Consider the following 17,998-nt stretch of genomic DNA (forward strand, 5'->3'; position numbering starts at 1 on the left):
ATGTCATTAATATAGGAATATAAATTATAGCCGAAATCTTATGAACTATAAGTAAATCCAATCTTGTCATTCGTACAGAACATACTTACAGTTTAGGGTTCGGTAGCCCTAGTATAAATCTTCTGCAATTGTTTTTACCAGATTGGCTAGCCTTGAACAATTGATTTGAAAATTCAGTGCATTGACATGAGTACCACGAAAAATGCCTCTGTCAGTTTGTAGAACCGTTCTCTGTCCGGCAATACTTAGTAATGTTATGCTAAATGATCGCAGTTCGACTAAGGGCTCCGCAGGGTTGGGTGTGTTCGACGCGAAATGTTATTTCACGATACAATTAGAACGTTATTTTTAGCCGGCACACAGACGCTGAAAACTCTTTTATGCTTCGTACCTTTTCACCCGGACAAAATGTTTTACCGTTCCGCTCGGAGTGAATACCGAGGGGCCATCTTCTTTCTTCGAAGCGTTCCTTAATTCATGATTCCGCGCTGGCTACGTGTGCGTATGAATAAACTCGTTTTCCACTGCATGCACTGTTTCTCGTTAATTCCGCGAATTAAAGAAACTGCCGGCTTGCGTCCAAGTTGTTTCGCTTTTTTGGAAACTGCGACGGAGCTACTTTCACCGAAATCAATAATTTTGCTGGTCCCGTGTAGGGATCACAATAATTGTAACACCGAATGAGATTCGTACGATTCAAAACATCGGTGTAGAAACATTTATATAAGTTGAATACGGCGAATGCCGACCTTTGGATGTGAATCAGCAACGAATTCATGATCTAAGAGAAAATTACATTTACTCCGATTGTAAGTAATGATTAAAAATCGTGATAACCTCCTTGATTACGAAGGAGAAACAACGAAGCCAGATACTTTCGCCACATTGTGGTTAAAAGTGAAACTATTGGATCGTACGGAAAGTTGTTACGTTCTTTCTCGAGAAAATGAAAGATGATTTTTGAATGTTTAGAGTGAAAAATGATAACTTTGAGATCTTTCGCCTGTAGAAGGCCTGCTTTTTATTGGCAAAATACGGAATCAAGTGCATTTTTAACATCGGTCTAGTATGCGAATTAGAGCAATAAAGTAAACACAGTCGGCGAATATTTGGCTTTAAAGAGAATTTACGCACGAACAAAAATTCCTATATGTGCTGTAAATATCTTTAAAATTCGAAAATTTTTTGAATTTCTAGATTGGCGTCATCCCTTGTTAGTTGGAACGAGAAAACGATAAGAAACTCACTGTCTAAAAGTAAAAAATTCATTTGATCCGATTTCCGAAAATTTATTCCATTTTAGAAGATGTTCGAATATCATAGTTTCGGATAATCAAGGTATTAATTTGACATTTATAGATTCTACGCCGACAAAACGTTTCAATTAGCTCGACAACTTCCTGAAAATCGGAGACACGCGTGTTCTCTGCTAACTCAATATATACTTTGCAAAATCGGGTAGAAAAGAAGGATATATCGATTCATCAGCGAGAAAACCGGTCGATTGGCGTGGTAAATAAATCAGAGTTTCCTGGGAAGCAACGAGGCGGCATAGTTAAGTACGCGTGTACAGACTCGCCAGGTCATGAAACTAATTTCCTAAAGTAAACTCGCGCCGCATAAGAACTCGTTAATCATTGGCTGTGACCAAGAAACGCGGGAGTGCACGAACTACGACGACGTGGACGGGAACGACGACCACGACGAAGACCGCGACGGGATGCGTTTTTCCCTGCGCAAGCCGGCGCGGCGTAAACAAACAGGGGGAGACCCGCGATGCACCGACACGTATCGCGCGCTTATAGGGAGAAACTGGCTGCCGTTTCCGGATTGCTAACTCCCGGTCCGGTTCGTTTATTTCGTCAAACCAGTAGGTCCAGTTTAGCAAGGGTTTAAGTGTGTACCTGTTATGCCGTACCGTCGCATAAATTATGACCGGCGCACTTAATCTCGGGCTCGTCGACCGATTCGGTGAAGGGACACCCGGGGACGACTTTGAATAATTGTTTACACCCGGAACGATTTTCCTGCGTTGTCGTGAGAACCGGCGGTACTTTTTGTCGGTACTCCGACAAAATTTCTCACCTGCTTGCTCTTACGATCGGGTTATTTAAGTGCGAGGTGTAACGGGACGAGGATGATACAGAAACGAGACGCGGTTTCATACAACGGGTGGCGCGACAGAATTGGAGCGCATATTTCTTCTCGATTACATATTTGCACTCTGAACTAAAGCCGTTCATTTCACGCGTACTTTAAATACGTTACATGTTTAATTCATGTATTGATGTTATGATCCATGTACTTCTTTGTACATTACACCGGGTAGTCGAGTACACGAGTATGGGAATATACAGAGTTAAAAAATGAATCCGCAAGTGATGATTGAATTACTAGCAGTTACTAACTGATTAATCATTAATCACAATTAACTATTACATTCGCTTTAATAAGTAATTAATAATTTAATAACCAGCGATTGAAATATTAACTGTTAATAGCTAATAGCAATTAAGGATTGAAATATTAACGATTTAATATTTTTCAATTGTTAATCGCGAGTCACTACTGAAGTAGGCATTTAATCTAGTTTGTATCCCAAAAAATATAATAAAGTAATGAACATGATAATATATCCTTCCAAATCTATTCAGAAGTTAACAATTATTAATTGTTACTTTCAATCGACAGTTGATGATCAATTTCATCAATCGATTAATTCAATCGACGACTTGTCGACGACTAATCCCTTTAATCGTTAATGCCTTTAATCGTCTTCATCAATCGTTCAATCAAATTCAAACTTTTAATCGATCGATGCTCAACGCTTGTACACGGGTACCATAACCGGACCGCATAACCGAGGTTCCACTTTTCTTCCGTCCGAGAATATTTGTATTTTCTAGCATTTTCACTGCAGTACATATTTGAACGTTGTTTTTCCGCTGCATATTTTGAGTTGCATTTGCACTCGAAGCTGTTTAGCCCTTAACCGGATTATGGAGGGCGCGTCGGCTCCACGCAACTTCAAGCCATCATGTCATCATTGATACGCGTTAACGTAATTATCTAAAAATTCATATAAACCTCTATTAACTCATCAATTTTACAATGTTTCAGCTTAAAACTTGTATAGTAAATTCTCTGCCAACTAGTAAATTGTCCACCAACTTGTGAACAAAAATGGACAATTTGGGAAGCGGAGATGCGATTGTTCAAGCCTTGCGTCTCGTTTTTATAGTTGTTAACAATCGGCAATTATAAAAACGAGCCATGAGCTTTGAATAATCGTATCTCCGCTTTTCAAATTGCTCATTTTTGTTTACAAGCTGGAAGGACAATTGGGAAGAATTTACAGTATTTACTAATTTGGAAATATGCAATATTTACTGATACAATAACTGACAGCCATTGATCAGTAAAACCCAGATTATACGAACCTTTGTTATCTGAATTTCATGTTACCAATTTACATATGCATTTACATCGAACATTTTACGTGTGGATATTTTTTTATATCGAGTATTTTAATGTAAATAGTTGGGCCTGAAGCGATCCACAAGGAACACTGTTTATTGTACAAGCTAGTAACAACATCAATTAAGATTGTATCTAAATAATTATTCTGTTATTCGAACTTTGGTATTTTCCGGATTAGTATCGCATAACCAAAGTGGTTCTACTGTACTTGTGAGTCCAGTTATTATTACAGTACTTAGACTGTTAGCAATTAATTAAAGAGATACAAACTGGCATCGGAGTAAGAATGTAGACGTATACGGAAAAGGTATCTCTTTTACGTTGGGATTTATGAACGACCAGAATGTTCTGATCGGTGCGGCTACGAAAGAAACCGTACAGCAAGATCCCAAGTAGATCTAACGATATCAGCCAATTAGAAAACGTAGCTCTAGAAAATGCGTTGAAGATTGAAATCGATATGATCCGTCAATTTTAGAAAAACAGAGATCCATTAATTGGCGTTCATTTTAGAAATCCTATTCCTTATGAGGTCGAAGAAAACGGTATAGTTAATGTGGAGAATTTGGAGATCCATTAATTGCAGCACGTTCTAGAAATCTTGTTCCTTAAAATGACGAAGAAAGATTATGTTAATTTTAATAATTCGTCGATCCATCGATCGTAGCACATTATTCATTTAGTTGTTTATTTATTAAATTTGTTCAAGAAGTTATCCATCAGTCACAAAATCAGACAATTAGAAGGATTTAGTGCGGGTAGGTATACGGCTAAATAGAAAACAATAAGACGACCGTAATTATTTAACACTAAGATTTACGGAGCACTCATAAATTCATCTTTATGCTAAATAAAATGTCATAAATTCTGTTTGAGAGAGTGCAGTATACAATTGAAAGGATCGATCGATAGTCTACTTACTAAGGGTATTACTCCTGTTGTAGTAAAATTTTTGTCGAGTACCTGGCATAGTCCCCGAAGCTGAATCGACCTCGCAGTTGGTTGCAGGTCCGTGATTCGAAGGTTATTAAGGCCTGCGAGTTAACAATTTCCCTTTGTTGTCCGAGAGGAACAGGAGGAGCTCGTTTCACTCGGTTTGACGGGCGTTTTCTTTCGCCTTCGAACGAAGACAACGGGGAGTAGTAGGAGGAGGACTGTGACGGGGTCCGCAGCCTTCGCGTCGCGAAACGAGGATGCGTTAAAATATTCAAGGTCCGCGACTGTGAAAACGCGGCGAAACAGACGTAGACACGCGGGGGAGGAGGTCCTGGAGGATGTTAACGCGTTCTACTCGTAAACGAGCTTCCGGCGCGTGAGCAACATCTATTTGGCTCGTGTGTAACCGGTATTAAGACATAAATTCGACCCTCGCCGGGCTCCTTCTACCGTGAACGAGACGAGTTAGGAAAATTGCGCCGTGGTGTCTTTGATCCGCGACGACGGCAGAACCACCGTTATGGATTATGAAGTCATAGCTTGTAACTTCGGCTTCCTTGTCCCTCCAACTTCACTCGACCGCCGAAGTTTTCCTCGCCCGACGTTTTGCGAAAAGAAATTACACGTATCCGGCTGGTACATGTGTGTTAATACTTAACGGAAACTTCGTTCGATAATTTCCAAGGAACTTTGCTCCATGCACCGCGAATTAACGCGTTCGCCCGAACGCAAATTATTTTCACGCATGTTTCTCGTTGAAATCGGCCAGGATATTTAGTGTTCGTTAAATTTTGTCTATTTTGTTTAGGAACGGTAGTTAACCTTGAAATGGTACTCGGTTTCTTCGGATTGAGAAGAGTTCCCAGATAACAGACGAAGTCTTAAAAACGTCCATTTTACGGATAAACTATGAGATAAATCGATAAATTATGAAAAAGACACTTTATATTCTATCATGTTTATTCAAATCGAATTCTTATTCGAATGAATTTTTGTCCGAATGAATTCTTATTCGAATAAATTTTTATTCGATTGGGTATTTACTCGATAGTGTCGAATAAAATTTTATTCGTCGATCTTTATCTCTTATCAGTCAAACGGATAAAATTTTGCCGTAATACATTGGAACATGAATCGATATAATCGAACAAAACTTCTTCTGAAAGCATTGTTTGAAAGAAAATTATCGATCTCCTTGCAGTCGAGGGTTAATGAAACCCAATGTCCAAGTCTGCAACCAGCGATCGCGTTTATCGAATTTGTTCCTCGGCCGTGTTTTAAACAATGTAGAAGCAATTCGTCTCGCGAATAGATCCGGCAATCAGCGGCATCGAGAACTTGCGACAACGTAATACCGGAGCCGGTTTGTAGTCATAGTAGCAAACTCGAGGTAGAAAACAAAAAGGCTATCGTCCGAGCAGTACATCCTTTGAGGAGACCAAAGTGGAAATTTCTCTGCCCTCTCTCTCGACCTCTTCTCTGCTCCTCCCTGGTCGAGTTCCCTCCCTTGAGCTCTTTCTCTCTCTCTCTCTCTCTCCCTCTCTCTCTGGAAATATCCTTCTCTCTCTTGGCTGCTCTCTCTCCAGGGTGCCAGCTAGTTTCGTGATACGAAGCGACCTGGATCGATAGAGAGCGGAGCTCCTTCGAGTTTCTCTCTCTCTCGCTCGCTCGTTCTCTCACGTTCTCTCTCTCTCTCTCTCTCTCTCTGACCCTCTCTTTATTTCGCTCTCTCTCTCTCTCTCCCTCTCTGGCCATCTCTCGCGTCCTCTCTCAGAGGCCAGCGATTCCTAGAGGATTCGAAGGAGAACCGAAGCATTTTCGAAGGAGGGACCCGGGGTCCGAACCTGTGCGCGGCTCGGCTTGGCGTCGCCCTTAGGGACCGCCTTTTGTCGTTCCGGCCTTTTAAGGGCTAGTCGAGTGGACGACGAAAGTCTGTTGCTGCTGTTCTGCTCTCTGCGGCCTCGTCCGTGAGACACGCTCCGCGCACCAGCTGTTGGAAAATCGAAAACGCAGCTGCCGCTACTGGCTGCTCTGCCACTGCCACTGCCTCTGCCTCTGCCTCGCTGCCTTCTCGACCGGCATAAATTCGAGCCTTTGTGCCCCCGTGTGTGCAGGTCCAATTTTATGCCCGGCCGTCCGCACGGCTGTCTACCCGAACGCAGCTCGTGGGAGTTGTCCCCGATCGGGTACCCGGTCCGGAACTGGTTCGGCTAGACCTCCGACCGGAGCTAACCAATCCCTGGCTGCCGAGGTTCCCGTCGATTCCAACTTTTTCCCCACCATCGACCCGGCGCCGATACTGCTCGAGCAGAATTTCAAATCGTGTCCGTAGAACAGCTCCGAGCCATTACCGAGGGTTCAATGGAGACTGAAACGTAAAGGATGACGGCAAGGGCGACCGAGAACGTCTTTCAGCCGGCTAGGTTTGGCCGCTGAACCTGCAGCCGCTGCTGGCTCCAGTGACAGTCTGCGATACACCAGCTGGTTTTGAAAATCTACTCCGAAATAGGTATTCTTTTGTTGATACGATACACTTTCTTATCGATAGGGTACCAGGGATGTTCTGGATTCGTTTTTCGGCGGTTTTGTTCAGTACTTAGCTCCTAGAGTACTTGTGTTGTTGGGCGGTGTCGAGGATCTCCTTAGACATTCGATAAACAGATAGCTGAGTGGACTTAGACATCATCAGCTAGGAAGTGGTGATACGTTCATGTGTCGTGGGTTAAAAATGCTTAGTAAATTGTTCGGGATCTACTGGATTCATTTTTTGGGAGCTCTACCAATTTCTTAGCTTCTGAGTGCTGGTGTTGTTGAATGATTCCGACGATCTACTTAGGATTTGATAAGCATATACTTGAAAGGACCTTGACATCGTCAATTACAAAGTAGTGATGTGTCCAGGTTGGAGGGCTAAGAATATTTATTAAATAGGAACGGAGTACGTCGTAGACAATGTGCTGTGATCTTCGAAAAATCTCGATCAGTGGCAAGCTTCTGAAACTCGTTAGCTGGGAACGTTTTGAAAATATACTTCAGAAAAGATACTTTCTTATCGGTATACCCTTAAGGACCTTGCGGGCTCACTTTTCGGAGGCTCTATCCACTTCTTAGCTCTTAGACGATCAACTTAGAAATTTGATAAGCAGATACTCGAAACGAGTTAGAAGTCATCAGTTAGGAAGTAGTTAGACCTCGACCCTCCGAGAGTTAAGGATGTTTGTTAAATTCTCCCGGGTCGTCTGGATTCACTTTTCGGAAGCTTCATCCACTTCTTAGCTCTTAGACTACTCGTGTTGTCGGATGGTGTCAAGGATCTACTTAGATAAAACAGACACTCGAATGGACCTAGGTGTCAACAGCTAGGAGGTACAGTCGGCTAGAGTCGGTCGGCTGCTTTCCGAGGGATGTTTATTAACCGCTTCGTTCTCACGGACGCGTAAACACGCGCCGCGCTACCGTTCACGCAGCCCCACAGACGCGTAAACACGCGCCGCGCTACCGTTCACGGAGTTTCACAGACGCGTAAACACGCGCCGCGATATCGTTCACGGAGTACCCCAGAGTTGGTAGCCACAGATAAAGTTGATAAAAAAACGGGGCAACCCATTAAAAAACCAAACGTAGTGTTAGCTTATAATATGCACATGGGTGCTGTTGATCACACAGATCAAATTTTACATGGCATTGGATCATTTAGGAAAACAATCAAATGGTACAAAAAGTATTTCTTTTATTTATTAGATATTGCTATATGCAATGCACATGCAATTTGGAACTGCCTCCATGTAAACCGAAAAAGTTTGTGCGAAGTGAAAGAAGATTTAATATTGCAGTTACTAAATAACTACAACGATCCAACAGAGAATTTTCATCGGAAAGGAAGGAGGAATCATCTTCATCCATTGCGACTGCAATCTAGATGTTTCTTAAAAAAATTACAGCCAACAAATAAGAAATCTATGCCGATGAGACGGTGTGTATGGTGCAAGCAACAATCGATTCGCAAAGAAACCAGATATCATTGTATCAATTGTGATGTTGCATTATGTGCAGTTCCTTGTTTTGAATTATATCATACAGAGCAATAATAAATTTGAAATATTTTGAAATCAATGTTTATTACTTCTATATACCGTTTCCAAAATTAACACTTTTCCAAATTAAACTCTTTATCTAATACTAGCGTGTTTACGCGTCTGTGGGACTGCGTGAACGCTAGCGCGGCGCGCGTGTACACGTCCGTGAGACTGCGTGAACGATAGCGGGGCGCGTGTTTACGCGTCTGTGGGACTGCGTGAACGATATCGCGGTGCGTGTATACACGTCCATGAGAATGAACCGGTTAAACAGGACCAGCGTAGTGCGTCATAGACGAAGTGCTATAACTCCAGAAAAAAAGTCCCGATCGACAGCGTGGTTCCCAACTTGCTGATGGGATTATTAAACAGCCGGGCGCATGGAGATCGTCTGGTGACCCCGTTCGAAGCGAACTTTTGATCACATTGTTGTCTCGAACGGTGCACGCGTCTCTCGTCTCCTTCGTCCTCGCTTCTCGGACGGTTTTTGCGTTTGCCGGTTCTCGTGAGAGAGCTGCTGCCATGAGAGAGGAGTTTAAAGGTAAACGGGTTTCTCGTAAACAGACCGCGCCACATCATCCGAGGACTCGAGCCGTTCTTGGTTCCACGTACAATGTCTTCCACCGATTTTTGTTACTAGGGTCGAGTCCATAGAACATCTACACCCCTGGAGCTCTGTAACTCGCTGTCTGTAGATCGCTGTAACTGTCTCTTCGACGGATAATAGATCCTGGAGATTATTTTCTGCAACCTTGTCTCTTCATTGTACCTTATCATGGCGATAGAACAGCATATGGTTATGTATGCTGTCAATAGGCTTTTGAAGGTTGTCATGAATTGTTAAATAGTTTCATATGCTAGAATATGAACTATCATAAGATAGCACAGAATATCATACACTATCATAAGATAGCACAGAATATCATACACTATCATAAGATAGCACAGAATATCATACACTATCATAAGATATCATATAATATTACATAATATCATAAAATATCACAATTACCATAAATTGGCACAGTTATCATGCTGTCGTACAGCATAGCTGTGATGCACTAAATGATAATTATGGCAGTACATTGTAGTTATGACATTACTTACGCTATAATATACTATGATATTTATTGTATCTTATGATAAAGTATGATAGTATTTGTTATGATATTTTATGTGGTACCGTTTATCATTGAGCATTAGTCTCATAAGTTATCAAACAGTAAAAGCATCTTAAGTTATCATAAAGTATAAACCTCACACGTTATCATAAGGTATAAACCTAATACGTTATCATAAACTAGAAGCACTATACGTTATCATAAAATATCGCGACCATCATAAATTTGTTCGAACGTATCACAGCGTCAGAGACTGTCGCAATAAATTATTCCAGTGCGTCCCAAGTACCATCAGGTATCGGTATCTTACGTCTGCAAGAAATAACAGAGACCGGTCGACAGGTCTAAACCGAGACAGAGAGAGAAAGAGAGAGAGAGAGAGAGGGGAGAGAGAGAGAGAGAAAGATCAGTATATTATTCCAAAGTATCTCAAAATTATGAAGTCATTACCACCGCTAAGAGAACCGGCCAGCCCCGGCAGAGTACCGTGGGTAATGAACACAAATAAAGTACACGCGTCTACAGGGAGAGCCCATGGAGCACAGTGGAAGTGGTTAACTTCGGGTTTTGACCTGGCAAGCATTAATGCACTTAACTCTACTTACGCAACTACGCTAGGAGAGTCCGTAGCTGAACGCGCATACCTTCTTTGACTCGCATGTTGCTCAGAAAAGAGTTGTGCGCAGTCCCGAATGAAATTCACCGAGCTGCAATGTGCATTCTGCAGTTCGCCACGTTTTACAATTGAATCTGGATATAGAGCGCAACTAACAGATTCGATAGCTCCTCGCTGGAGTCGATCTGACCACATTTACTCAACTTGAGCACCATATTGCTATTACTTAGGATAAATATTTTAATTTGTTTAGCATAAACGGGCCAGATGCTCCCTTAATTTTTCTACAAAAATTAAATATAATAATAATAGAAACGAAATGGAAAATAATATGAGTACTAGAGAACAAAATTGTCTGTGTCAATCGTAGAAAGAGGAAGAGTTAAACAAAGATATACTCTCGATAGTTTAATAGATTAAAAATAGTTTAACAAGGTTTTCAATTTCTCCTGACGTCTTCGATGTTCTGCATTGATAAGATTGTTTGCACTGCGTAATTCATTTTCAAAGAAAACAGGACTTACACTGATTGGCTTCTGAATTGATCATGTATGTTTGTTAAGCGACGTATCGTGAATATTATAGTAAATAATATCTTAGCGATCGAGTCTAAGATGACCCTAAAAACATAGTAGGTTCAATACTCTATTGCATTAGTTGATCCTATTAGTCGTCTTATTTGAACAAACTCTTCTTCTTGCAGTAGTTTCTCGCATGAAACAGCAGTCGTTTCATTAATAAAAATATAAAGAGTCGAGTCATCGGCGTATCGGAGCATAAACGATGGAATATTTGCAAGAAGTTATAAAAATCGAGCCGCGCCAGTAGTTCTAATGTTGAAAGTATCAGACAGGCTGATACAGTGTTCACGATAGAACGGCAGGGGAGAGCCATCGATTGGTAATTTCGTTAAACGCGAAAAGCATGATGGCGCCTTGCTCTTCCCGCAGCCGAAGCTCTCTCCGCTCCCTCGAGGAGAGAGAGTGAGTGAGAGAGAGAGAGAGAAAGAGAGAGAGAGAGAGAGAGAGAGAGAGAGAAAGAGAGAGAGAGAGAGAGAGAGAGAAGCGGCGCGCGGCCCGATATTGCTCGCTAGAAAGCCGCGAGGTTTTTTATCATTGGGACAAAGGGATGTATTAGCCGTTAAATAGCGCTTCGTAGCACCTGCTAGTTACTTTGCCATGCGCCCGTTAATGATATACAGCGCGACGGACATTGCAAATACGCGGCATATGGTGCGCTCCTCGTGCAGACGGCTATCTTTGTCGGAGGAGCGAACGCCTGTGCACGCTGATACCGCGGAAACGCGATGGACAATCGGTTCTTCTTTATCTAATGATTCCGCAAAGAGAGCACAATCGATGCAACTACGCCTGCAACCCGATGCAACCCGACCCAGTGTTACCCGATTGCAACCGAGCGCGTTGAGCAAACGGTTTGCGTTGCAGAAATTCAACGTTCGCGTTTAGTGTTTTTCAATCTACGGTTTTCGAGCACTTCTTTCGTTTACCCGAACACACGAACAGCCAGACGGATATTTCTGCGGCTGCAAGGGAAAACGCCGCATGTCACGATTTCAAAAGAGTCGACTTAACGGATCGATTGAACTGGTAGCATATAGGATTTATGTATTTGACACGTCAAGTGCTGAATATCAACACCAAAAATTCCCACAATATCAAAGTCATTTAATTAGTGAAACCGAAACCAGAAAGTTAAAATTTACCATATTAAAACTATTAGTATAACTCTTTTGCATTCCAAAAATCCTAGTAGCATTCAGTTTGTTCGAACGTATTACCATAAAAATGAATTTCCGAACTTAGTTAAAAATTGGTGTCGCCCATGTGTGACACGCGCGGCATTTAACGAAAAAAAAGAAGATCGTGGGAACTAATTCGACAGGCTCAAAAATAACTATGCGATTTGAAACACTACTAATACGAAGCATTAGCGTGTTCGAAACTTCAAGCTACAGCATCTCGGAAGCGGAAACGTGTGACATGCGGCGTTCTTCCTTGCAAACACAGGATTGTTTTCCATGTTGTTTGTCGACGTCCGCAGACATTTTACAAAGTTTCTCTAAAGAATTCATGTCGGGGACAGAGCAGCAGCAGCAGCAGCCAGAAAACTTGAATCTGCAGTGTCCTTTCACCGGATCGGCTTCTTCAGGAAAACAGGATCCTCTCCTATAGTCTTCTGCATACAGGGTGGTCCGTCAGACTTCAACGAATCGTAGTATTTATTAAATATTCTGAATAAGCGACGGTTTAAAACTGTACGATAGGCCACGAACGGCGGAGATTCTTTGCAAGAATCAACTTCTTTCTTCTGAGTTGAGAGCGGGTTATTATAGGTTGAACTTCCACGGAAAAAACTTGATTAATCTAAATGCAAATGCGCATCGCGGTCTCCGTGATCATCGAATCATCAGCGAATTTGTAAACGGCAGTTATTCAGGACTCGTTTTATCTGCGAGTGACAGTCGTTTATTTCGCGTCGACATGACACAACAAAGCAGAGGGTTTTACGGTTAATCCGAGGTTCAAATTTGTCGCTGGCCGTGAGCTGATAGGTCTCCGGGGGTATTTAAAGATCGTTCGATGAAAGCGTCGGTTGTTTTGATTCCGTCCACGAAGATTCGCCGACGAGTTCTCTCGCGTGAGCCGCCTAGTAATCAGCCGCGAATCATCAACGCGATGTACCGGCCTCTTCCACGAACGAAATTCGGCAACATCTGGCCGACAATTTTGAGTAGTTGCATTCTACGGGGCCTAGAGAACGTTCTCTCGTTCCTTTGTGTACACGGACAGCTCGTGGGTTCCGATCTTTTTCTTCATTTTTTCAGTCGGAACGGCCGCAAGAGGAGAGAAACCGGGAGAGAAGGAGACAGAGAGAGGGAGAAAGAGAGAGAGAGAGAGAGAGAGAGAGAGAGAGAGAGAGAGAAAGAAAGAGCGGAGCCACGATCTCAAGTCCGAAGAAACGATTAAGTGAACCGGAATATCCAGGCCCCGTTGCTTTGGGCTGGCCTCTCTCTGGTTCTCCGCTGGGCCATGGCCCCGACATAAAAGAAAAAAATCGGCGACGAGTAGCAATACGAGGCGGGACCCCGATCGTAGCGAATTTTCGGGCTCGACGAGGATCCTCGAAACTCGACGCGACCCTGACGGTTCTAAAAAAAGCTTCAGTCACGAGAGGACATGGCTTTGAAAGGACCCCGATCCTGGGATCCTGGCTGCTTCAGACAATGTTGCGGCTCCGAGGAGTTTCGATCAGCATACTCGGATAGCCTGCACACTACGGTTGCGCTAGGTCTGGCTGCAGCTGCTCTTCGACGCCTCTTTAAATAGAATCGCTATGATCGAATATTTTCAAACTATTGGGGCTTTATGAGACCTTCAACCTCTTCTCACCGATGCCTGTAACGGGATTAACAGAGAGTGTCTTTATAAATAATCAATTTATTTCATTGCAAAGCTCTTCGAGACGTTTCTCAGTTTGGAGAACGAAGGTCCGTAGCTTCTGAAAATCCTGGCTGTTAGTATGTTTTAATGTCTTGCACATGTTAAAGGTTTCTGTGAGGCCTTCAATCTCTGTTTATTAATATCTGCAACAAGATTAACAGATCGTCTTTATAAGTAATCATTTATTTCATTGCAAAGTTCTTTGAGGTCCTAGATGCTTCAGACGTTTGCCAGTTTAGGAAACCTAGATCTATAGCTTCTGAAAACCTTGGTTGTTGCTCTCCGAAATCATGGAAACTTCTCATCAATGACGACACTCGCACTGCGATTGCCGGTTATTTTGATCCAGAGAATTAAGATCACTAATCACTCAATTTTCACCAATGAAATCAAATAAATTACTGTTACATTCGGAGCAACAGAAACACTACTCTGCAAGAAGTATTTTCAAAAATATATATATAAATGTAGTACTTTGAAAGATTGCTGAATGAAGCTCAGAATTGTTACAAGCACCGTGAATAGTACAGTTTTAAAAATAGTCCGCCGTCCGAGGGTTAAGGGTGCATCCTGATAAAGAATCATTTATTTTATTGTGAAGTTCTTTGAGTTCGCAGACACCTCAAACGTTTCCCAATGTTTCAAAATCCTGAAAGCCTTGGCAGTCCTAAAGGGGCCAGAAAGTCTTGAAAGCCTGGTGATCGCGAAGTTCCCAGGCCGACGAAGGCGGTCTTAAAATTTGATGAAAACTTGGAGCTGGAGAGAGTATCGAGCACCTTACACTTCGCGATAAACATTTCCCGTGTCTGGCTTACACGCGTGCCCATTGTTTCGTCGGGTATAAGCGCAAGGATACTTCACCCCGCAGCCATGAAAATACCTCGTAAAGCATCGAGTTCGAACAGCTACAGCCTACAGCTGCTCGCCGGGGGTTAATACGATCCTCTTTTCTATAGCAACCTTCTGGTCGGTGTTTTATCAAAATCGTAACTCGGCATCATCGCTGGGTCTGCGAACTTGCTGCGGAACGGAACGGTTACTGCCGATAGATCAACGATTCGTCATCCTCGTTCCGCCCGCGCTGTTCAGGTTACACGTTTTCCTTGAGTAAACGGTCTGAAAGTTGCATGCAGTCGCAAATGGCACCAGCAGACTTCTGGCGTCGCGACGAGCCGAGCCGAGTCGAGTCGGAGTTAGAGTCGGAGCGATGGAATTAACGAGCGCCGGTGTGTACATGGTGGCTCTACTTATTCATCCATCGTAAACGGAAACGTAACGTCGGGTTCTGTAGAAGGAGAGAGGTGTCGAACGAGTCTCTGTCAGCTGTGCGTTTATGTAAATCCACAACGGCCACTGGCGCACTCGTGTCGGAAGTAACTGGGACACTTGGGCCGAAGGGAGTTCAGTCCAGTCACCAGGTGAACACGCGCCATATGCCACGCAACGATAAGACTATTTGACAATAGATAAACTAGGCTACCTCTGTCGTTCCTACCGAGATCGTTGTCCCCTCGGATAGATCGGCCGATTGGCTGTTCAAACGTTTCGTGGAAATGTTTTTCGCTATCTGATGTTTACCAATTTGCAGACCGTAAAAGACTGTGGCACCTGCTGGAAATCCTCCTAGGTGTTTACCGCCACGCGGCGTAACGCTTCTTGGTCGATCGGTTTAGTACAAGATCGTTTCGTCATTCTTCCTGGATAGCCAAATTAATAGAACGCGGTTTTCTTTGTATTTGTCGCAGAAATAAGTAGGAGAAACAGATCTTGTCGAAGACGTTTGATGCATTTATGAATATTGTTGCATTTAGACTGCGGATTTTACGCATTTATGATAGCAATAAGTAGGAGAAACACATGTTGGTAAAGACGATAGATGTGTATTGAAGAATACTGTTGCACTTAGATTACAAATTTTATGCATTTACGATATCAATCAGTAGAAGAAACACATGTACATAGATAGATTCGGAAATATTGTTTTTAAACTGTAGACCCTTTTGCGTTAATTTAACCTGGATATTCGTGAAATAGAAGAAGACTTTCCTCATCCACCTTCTTGTAAAACAATCTTATCAGTTCGCCGCCATCGAGGTAGAAAATTAGTAAGCCGCATTAAGCTCGACAATCCGAATGTTAATGATTTAGACGCTACCGAACTTCGACAATAAAAATGTTCTAGATAAACAAAGGAAACAGCAGGTTTAATACTTGATGTCCTGAAAAGTTTTGCTGTTCCGTAGTAATTATCTCTAGAAATGTAAGACTCGTTGCATCGAGTAGTTCATCCCGCACAGTGAACCTCTGTCCAATAAAAATATGGACGTGCTTCTATGATCTCATTAAATTACACTGTGCTCTGTTTCTTTAAATAAGAGATACGTCAGTATCGTAGCTGTTCATTCATTACGAGAACCTGCGGTCTTCGCATGTTCGATCCAAGCGAAAAATTATACATATCGACCCGAGTATCAAAGAGTGTATTGTAAATAGCGAGGCATGAAGGAAACAATGACTGGCACAGTGGGAACCTATAGGGTCGGTGTCTGCATCGCACACTTGGTGCCAGCGCACTTAGGATTAACAATCCGCGTATTACCGTGCATCCTCTGCGGGTCATTCTGCATGAAGCTTCCCGAATCTCCAGCTTAGCGCCTCTCGCATCTGCTTAGCGGCTTTTTGTACAGACTCTCGACCAACAGCTTCCAAGGACACTGTTTCTCTTCAGCAATCCCCCGACACTCGCACCGAACACCGAACAGCTCTAACAAAACCGCCACTCTCCCAATCTCCTTCTTTTTTTACCTCTTTCTCTCTTTCCCTCTTTCTTTCTTTCTTTCTTTTTTCTCTCTTTCTCTTTCTTCCTCTCTTTTTCTCTTTCTCTCTGTCCAAAACGATCGCCCAAAAGATGTACGTCCGTTTGTTAACTGGCCAACCCTGTTTTGTGCTTCTAGATTCTAGCTAAAGTTACGGTAAACGTCGCCGGGGACGGTTCGCGTGACGGCGAGCCATCGAAGAGGAGCGATGTTCCGTCGAATTCTTTCTTCTTTCCGAGGAAACCTGCTCCGATGCTAAGGAGAGACGTCCGCAGTACGCTACTACGGGATAACACGAATTTTGACATTAACAGGTCGTCCTCGACCACGCACGAACAGTGTCGGTCTTTAACGCGACGGCTACCGGACACGCCGCACTGCGCCTCTTTTCGCAACAAGACCGGTCCTTGTCCGATTCCGTGAAGATCGGCTGAAATTTCTCTCGTCTCGGACTCGGACCACCAAGGAGAGCTCGCATTCCGCCACGATTATTCGACGAAATCGGTCTTCGCTTCGCCAAACGAATTTCAATCGCGTCGCTTAACGGGCTCGCGGGTCCCGTCTTCTCTTCGAGCCAAATTACACCGAAAGCAATCGTAACCCTCTAACCGCGGACGGGTTTCTGATTTTTTCGTATGAAATCGCGGGCTAGTTTCGTTTGTTAGGCAGATACGGGCACAGAATTAGATTGAAATGAATATAAAAAGGGGAGCATAAAGACATTTTTTAGTTTCGAAAAATTTGGAGTTAAACATTTTTTAAACTTGGGTATTGCTTTTTTTGTGCGAAACTTTGCAAAATATTTAGAACGCGAATTCCACGCGGCGGTGAACGAGATTTCCTTGGTAGGTACAATTTTCAAAAGTGCGTAGCACGTTACTTACCGGTATCCTTTCGATCATCGAGCTACATGCAAAAGAAGCTCGATAATATTCGTTTAGATAACAGTTTCAGAAGAGTTTCGCATTGTACGAATGATTTATTGAATTATGGATCACGTTCGCTTTCGAACCATTGCTTACAGAGTTCTTAACGGCTGAATTATAATTTTGAAACGTCGACTGCCTATTTTGGAGAAATCTGTTCTTAACGCCGATATTTTAAAAAAAGGATAAATAAATAATAATCGGTACAAGATAATAAATGAACCCTCTTTTTGTTAGTAATAAACATTTAACAGACGCGTCTTGGTGGGCAGTCAACGTGTTAATAAAACGATCGAAAATTGCTGGTGCGTAAAGTGTTCACACGTTGGTTGCGAACTCACAATTTTGGTTGCTAAAAAGGGCTCGAGAAACTAGCACATATTGCAGTCCCTAGTTTTCGTAACGCGCGTTCGTCAGTGCAAAGTTCGCAACGCCTTTCTTGACTGTAGCAATTCGAGCGACATCCGGAACATGGCGGCCACATGGTAGTCAAGTGTTAAAGACCGCATCGGTGTTCGTCCGTCGTTGAACGTGGCAGCCAGAAGAACCTCTGTTTTTACGTTCGA

General features: G+C 42.9%; 1 protein-coding gene and 1 long non-coding RNA gene across 5 annotated transcripts in view; both read left to right on the top strand.

Moving 5' to 3' along the window:
* Positions 1-17,998, top strand: part of mura (ring finger protein murashka) — a 62,857-nt gene that overhangs the window by 20,608 nt on the left and 24,251 nt on the right. For 2 of the 4 annotated variants that reach the window (XM_033468924.2, XM_033468925.2), the window contains exon 2: positions 16,645-16,820. The exons of 1 other annotated variant lie outside the window; for it this stretch is intronic. The gene's annotated coding sequence lies outside the window, so the exon portion shown is untranslated. The remainder of the gene's footprint in view (positions 1-16,644; positions 16,821-17,998) is intronic. One more of the 4 variants, XM_076526413.1, reaches the window with a different exon arrangement.
* LOC143260564 (uncharacterized) lies at positions 7,831-8,525 on the top strand. Its single transcript, XR_013034837.1, has 2 exons — positions 7,831-8,128; positions 8,250-8,525. It is a non-coding gene; the product is annotated as an uncharacterized LOC143260564 (long non-coding RNA).

The sequence above is a fragment of the Megalopta genalis genome, chromosome 15, assembly GCF_051020955.1.
Source record: "Megalopta genalis isolate 19385.01 chromosome 15, iyMegGena1_principal, whole genome shotgun sequence".
NCBI lineage: Eukaryota > Metazoa > Arthropoda > Insecta > Hymenoptera > Halictidae > Megalopta > Megalopta genalis.